The following is a 6,049-nucleotide window of genomic DNA, read 5'->3' on the forward strand; positions in this document are numbered from 1 at the left end:
AAAATGCCTCTTTGTAATTACTATAAGCCTTTCGTTATAGTGATTAAAAACATTGTCACTGATCGCAGTTTTGATTTGCTTCTGCATCAAAAAACAGTTCGTTACAAAAGATGTATGAGCGTGATTTTTTCGTTGCGTCATAATTGCCTGGTTTTCTCTAACGCCGCAAGGTATCACCTCCTTGTACATTTTGCGGGGACTGGCACTGATGTTTTCAGTCTACTTCCATGTCGCCTTGCAGCTCTACGCATTGTCGTGACTTAAAACATGACAAAACATTGCATCGATAATATTTATTTACGTTCCACTGGATAAAAGCATTCTACGTCTGTGCCTTGCCAATTTAATTGCTATTTCTGGTTTTCATTTTATCCGTGGTTTGTCATATGTGTACTTTATCGTTTAAATTTACTCATGTGTATTTATTTAAATGCACTATGGGCAAAAATATAGGACGAAAGCAACTTTCTCGTGATGTGCCACTGACTGTCACATAACATAGCGCGATGAAACTTGGAATACATAGAGAAAACTGCAATAGTATAGCACAGAAGGTAAGTGAACGAAATATTCGATGAGGCGAACATAAATGACACTGTTATGTAAAGGCAATAATTACACTGAAACGATCGGGATTTATGATGGCCCACTGGACATTAAAGAAACATTTACATCTGTATCTACATACATACTCCGCAAGCAACGGTATGGTGCGGGCATGGTTCTTAATAGGCTGTGTATTTACCACGGACGGCAATGCATGCTCTGCAAATCGTTACCATGCTGCCCACCAAGCTTTTAGCGAGTTGTTGTGGTTGGGCGTTCCATTCCTGTAACAACGCTGTCGACAACTGCACAAGCTCCTCTACCTGCGCTCTTGGATGTGGTCGGGCATTGTCATCGATACAAATGAAGTCAGGGCAGAATGAACATCTGACAAAACGCACATGGGGAAAGAGTCCAGTACCACAATAACGTTGATCAGTGCGTGTAACGTGCTTAGAGATCTGGAAGTCAGTGTACCCACGCAACATTATGTCTCACTACACGATAACACTTACACTGTCAAAACGATCATGTTCGACAATGCTTCTGATTGCATTACCTGTTCCCACCACTCGCCACTGACGTTCCGGAATCACTCCTCAGACTGAATCTGCCGTCATGCGAGAAGAACATGCGACTCCACTCACCGTTGGCCCAGTTCTCATGCTATTGGCGCCATCGCAAACGATTCCACCGATGCGCCTGTGTAAAAGGAACACAACGTACTGGTCGTCGGTCTGAACGACCACAAATATGCAGTCGCCGTGCCACCGTGGAGCGTGAGATTGCATGTGTTCCAGTTCTGTTAAATGCGGCTTGCAACTGCACCCGTTGTTCGACGTGGGTTCCTTCTCGCCTGCTGCACAATGTAGCGGCCATCTGCTGATGTAGTTGACCGTGGTGTACCACTTCCTCTCCTAAGGGCAACAGTGCCTGTGATTCGGAACGGTCTCGATGCACGTGAAAAAATTATGTGAGCAATACCAAACTCCTCGGCTACAACCACCTCAGTTCCTTTTTCTTCGAATTTCCTAATAATTCTTCCCCGTGTGGCGTCATCCAAAAGATGTCTCCAGGCCATGTTGTAAGAAAGAACACAGCATCGTAGCTGCACACTGGTTGACAGACACTGTCTTTTTCCGTTCCTTCAACCGCCTCCTGTTGCGGAGCCCAATTTGGCACTACAGTCACGTTGACCTCTCGTCACGTGACGTCCAACCCACTTTGCACGACAAGGAGACCTCTGGCAACATGCTCAAGCACTTTCATTCATTTCCAAGCGACTAGTTATGTTACTTTGTCTGTCTCCTTCTTAAATTTCGTAGAGCAGTGTGTATAAATAAATACACATTTACTGCTTTAATTGTAACACCACGTCACACGGTGAGAATTCACGACTCAAGCTAGAAACTTATCTCGCCACTAAATCGAAAAGCTATCAAATTTACGTTACCTGCTTGAAAAATTTTCTCGAAAATAAACAACTGTTAACAATGATATTCAAAAATCTATCTTCGCAGCTACTAAAAATTATTATTATACAATATTAACATAAGCGTTTTGTTTTCTCGATTTGCATATTCCACATCAGGAAAATGTTTAGTGCTGCAAACCATAATGAAAGGGCTAAAACATGTCCCAGACTGAAAAACGTGCTAGGAGGTGAGCTCAAACCAAACAAAACTGATACTATAAGAAAAAATAACGCTCATGTATCTTTTGTCAAACATTGTTTTTAGATTTAGAAGAAAATCAGATTTCTAGAAGCAAATCAAAATTTATACGTTTCATGCCAGATCACTGACGATGTTTCAGATTCATAGAACGAAATACACGTTTTTTACTAGTTGAAAACGCTGATTTTAAATTTGTTTGTAAACTATTGTCATGATGAAATTTCTTAAGCAGTTGAAGTAAATGTGATAAGTTTCCGATTTGGTGTGGTGATAGGATATAAGATGTACATCAACAAAAGCGAAACGAGGATAATGGGATGTAGTCGAATTAAGTCGGGCGATGCTGAGGGAATTAGATTAGGAAATGAGACACTTAAAGGAGTAGAGGGGTTTTGCTGTTTGGGAAGCAAAATAACTGATGATGGTCGAAGCAGAGAGGAAATAAAATGTAGACTGGCAATGGCAAGGAAAGCGTTTCTGAAGAAAAGAAATCTGTTAACATCGAGTATAGATTTAAGTGTCAGGAAGTCGTCTCTGAAAGTATTTGTATGGAGTGTAGCCATGTATGGAAGTGAAACATGGACGATAAATAGTTTGGACAAGAAGGGAATAGAAGCTTTCGAAATGTGGTGCTACAGAAGAATGCTGAAGATTAGATGGGTAGATCACGTAAATAATGAGGATGTATTGACTAGAATTGGGGAGAAGAGTAATTTGTGGCACAACTTGAAGAAGGGATCGGTTGATAGAACATGTTCTTAGGCATCAAGGGATCACCAATTTAGTATTGGAGGGCAGCTTGGAGGGTAAAAATTGTAGAGGGAGACCAAGAGATGAATATACTAAGCAGATTCAGAAGGATGTAGGTTACAATAGGTACTGGGAGATGAAGAAACTTGCACAGGATAGAGTAGCATGGAGAGCTGCATCAAACTAGTCTCTGGACTGAAGACAACAACAACAACGATAATCTTCTAGCTTTACCCGTAAGTTATCAGTGAGCCAGGTGGAGTAATATGTAAGTAATTGCTGTGTATTTATTTGCATATTTAAATAAATGTACATGAACAACAGTAAACCAACAATGACTCTAATCTTCGTTAACTTAAATTGCAAAATTTTCGGGAAAGCAAAATACTATGATTTAGTAAGCCTAAATATTCACTAACTCTTACTTTCTGAAGTAATTATATGTGGCTCACCAGTTCGAGGAATTCCAATTTTGTGGAGTAACAGTGCTAAAGGGACTTGTACAACACACGTGTTGAATGCACGAGCCACATTTTCGCCCAACAGTCTGACGCAACCAGGAGTCTATTGCAACTTTCCAGCAGTTTTCCGCATTTTTTGGAAGTTTTCCAGATTTTTTCTCATGTTTATTTTTAATACATATGTTCAATTAAAATACTATAAACACAGAAGGATTCTAATTCGATACATAAACAAATGCTATGAAACAATTTTTATTTTTTCAAGTTTCCAGATTCGTCTCCCATGTTTATTTTAAATACACATATTCAATTAAAATACGATAAACACAGAATGTTTCTAATTCAGTATAAAATCAAGTACCATGAAACAGTTTCTATCTCTTCCACTACAGTCTACAATACAGATTAACGCTTCGGGCGATTAACAACGCAAAAGCTTCCATGAACGCTCATCAGAAACTGCATTGCCGAAAAAGGATGGAACTACAGTGAAGAAAACGAGGGCTGAAACAGGAAAGAGAGGAGGCTTGGACTGTGACGTCCCATCAATTGCGTGATCATTAAAGTCGGCGCAGTGACTCGCTTGCTCATGAATGCGAACAGAAATCGGCCGTGACCTCATTTTAGGAACCATCCGCTGTTCATCCACTGCTTCTTAAACCGCTTTTACCGATCAGAAGTTCAGTTATTTAACAAATACACAACTTTGTCGGTACATAAAAAATGAGCAGGAGTAGGCAGTCTGATGTGAAGCCTACACAGTTCTAACAGAATGGCGGAGAAAAGAAATTTGATTCAAGATTGCCAAACGTAACGCTGAGAAAAGGTGGATAACATTACCTAATAATGTTTATTTTAAATTCGTGTCAGAAAAATCAATACAAAGATAAAATTACCTAAGAGAGTTACATCGCATGACCCTACAAATACGTTAGAAATGCATTCAAGTTCTTTACTACGAACTAATGATGGATGTGGGCCGGTATATTAATGGTTTTTAGAAGAAAGAAAACCGAGAAGTAGCAGGTCGATATGGAAGAAGAAAGTGTTCGAGTAATACTATGAAGAGCTCAGAATTATATGAACATGGTAGTCAAAGACAAATTTTCATTTACTGAAATCAGTGGGAAATATTTATTTGATCTAATGTCAGAACATGTGAAACACAACACTTGTCATCTCATTTTCAGAAAAGTATTACAATTACATTCTAGTGTGGCACTAGCAGTTATACGAGTATGTCGATACTATCGGACAGAAGTAGTGATAAGAAGATTAAAGAAAAATTAGGATACTGAAATATAGTTAAAACTGTGCGCTGGACCTGAACTTCAACCTAAGACGTCGCGAGTCGTACTTGCATAGCTCAGTCAGCAGAGCAGTTGCTACTGGATGGCCAAGGTCCCAGGTTCAAGTCTCGGTTCGACACACAGTTTTAATCTTCCACGAAGTTTCAAATCACCGCACACTCAGCTGAATATCAGAAGATCTGTATGCTATTTGTGATTCTCGAAAAATCCTTGTATTATACAGGGTGGTCCAGTGGTGGTGACCGGGCCAAATATCTCACGAAATATGCATCAAATGAAAAACTACAAAGAACGAAACTTCCCCTTCAAGCTAGACAAGTTTCGTTCTTTTTAGTTTTTTCGTTTGACGCTTATTTCGTGAGATATAGTGTCGGAAGGTCCATGCGGCTTTTCGCGGATGATGCTGTACTATACAGAGAAGTTGCAGCATTAGAAAATTGCAGCGAATGCAGGAAGATCTGCATCGGATAGGCACTTGGTGCAGGGAGTGGAAACTGACCCTCAATATAGACAAATGTAATGTATTGCGAATACATCCTTTATTGTATGACTATATGATAGCGGAACAAACACTGGTAGCAGTTACTTCTGTAAAATATCTGGGAGTATGCGTACGGAACGATCTGAAGTGGAATGATCATATAAAATTAATTGTTGGTAAGGGGAGGGGGGAGGGTGCCAGGTTGAGATTCATTGGGAGAGTTCTTAGAAAATGTAGTCCATCAACAAAGGGGGTGGCTTACAAAACACTCATTCGGCCTATACTTGAGTATTGCTCATCAGTGTGGGATCCGTACCAGGTTGGGTTGACAGAGGAGATAGAGAAGATCCAAAGAAGAGCGGCGCGTTTCGTCACAGGGTTATTTGGTAAGCGTGATAGCGTTACGGAGATGTTTAGCAAACTGAAGTGGCAGACTGTGCAAGAGAGGCGCTCTGCATCTCGGTGTAGCTTGCTGTCCAGGTTTCGAGAGGGTGCGTTTCTGGATGAGGTATCGAACATATTGCTTCCCCCGACTTATACTTCCCGAGAAGATCACGAATGTAAAATTAGAGAGATTCGAGCGCGCACGGAGTCTTTCCGGCAGTCGTTCTTCCCGCGAACCATACGCGACTGGAACAGGAAAGGGAGGTAATGACAGTGGCACGTAAAGTGCCCTCTGCCACACACCGTTGGGTGGCTTGCGGAGTATAAATGTAGATCTAGATGTAGATATTTGGCCCGGTCACGGTCAATGGACCACCCTGTATAAGATGCAGTAAATCGTTCGAAATACTAAGACGACCAGGGGTAAAGTGTATGAACATT

The sequence above is a fragment of the Schistocerca piceifrons genome, chromosome 7, assembly GCF_021461385.2.
Source record: "Schistocerca piceifrons isolate TAMUIC-IGC-003096 chromosome 7, iqSchPice1.1, whole genome shotgun sequence".
NCBI lineage: Eukaryota > Metazoa > Arthropoda > Insecta > Orthoptera > Acrididae > Schistocerca > Schistocerca piceifrons.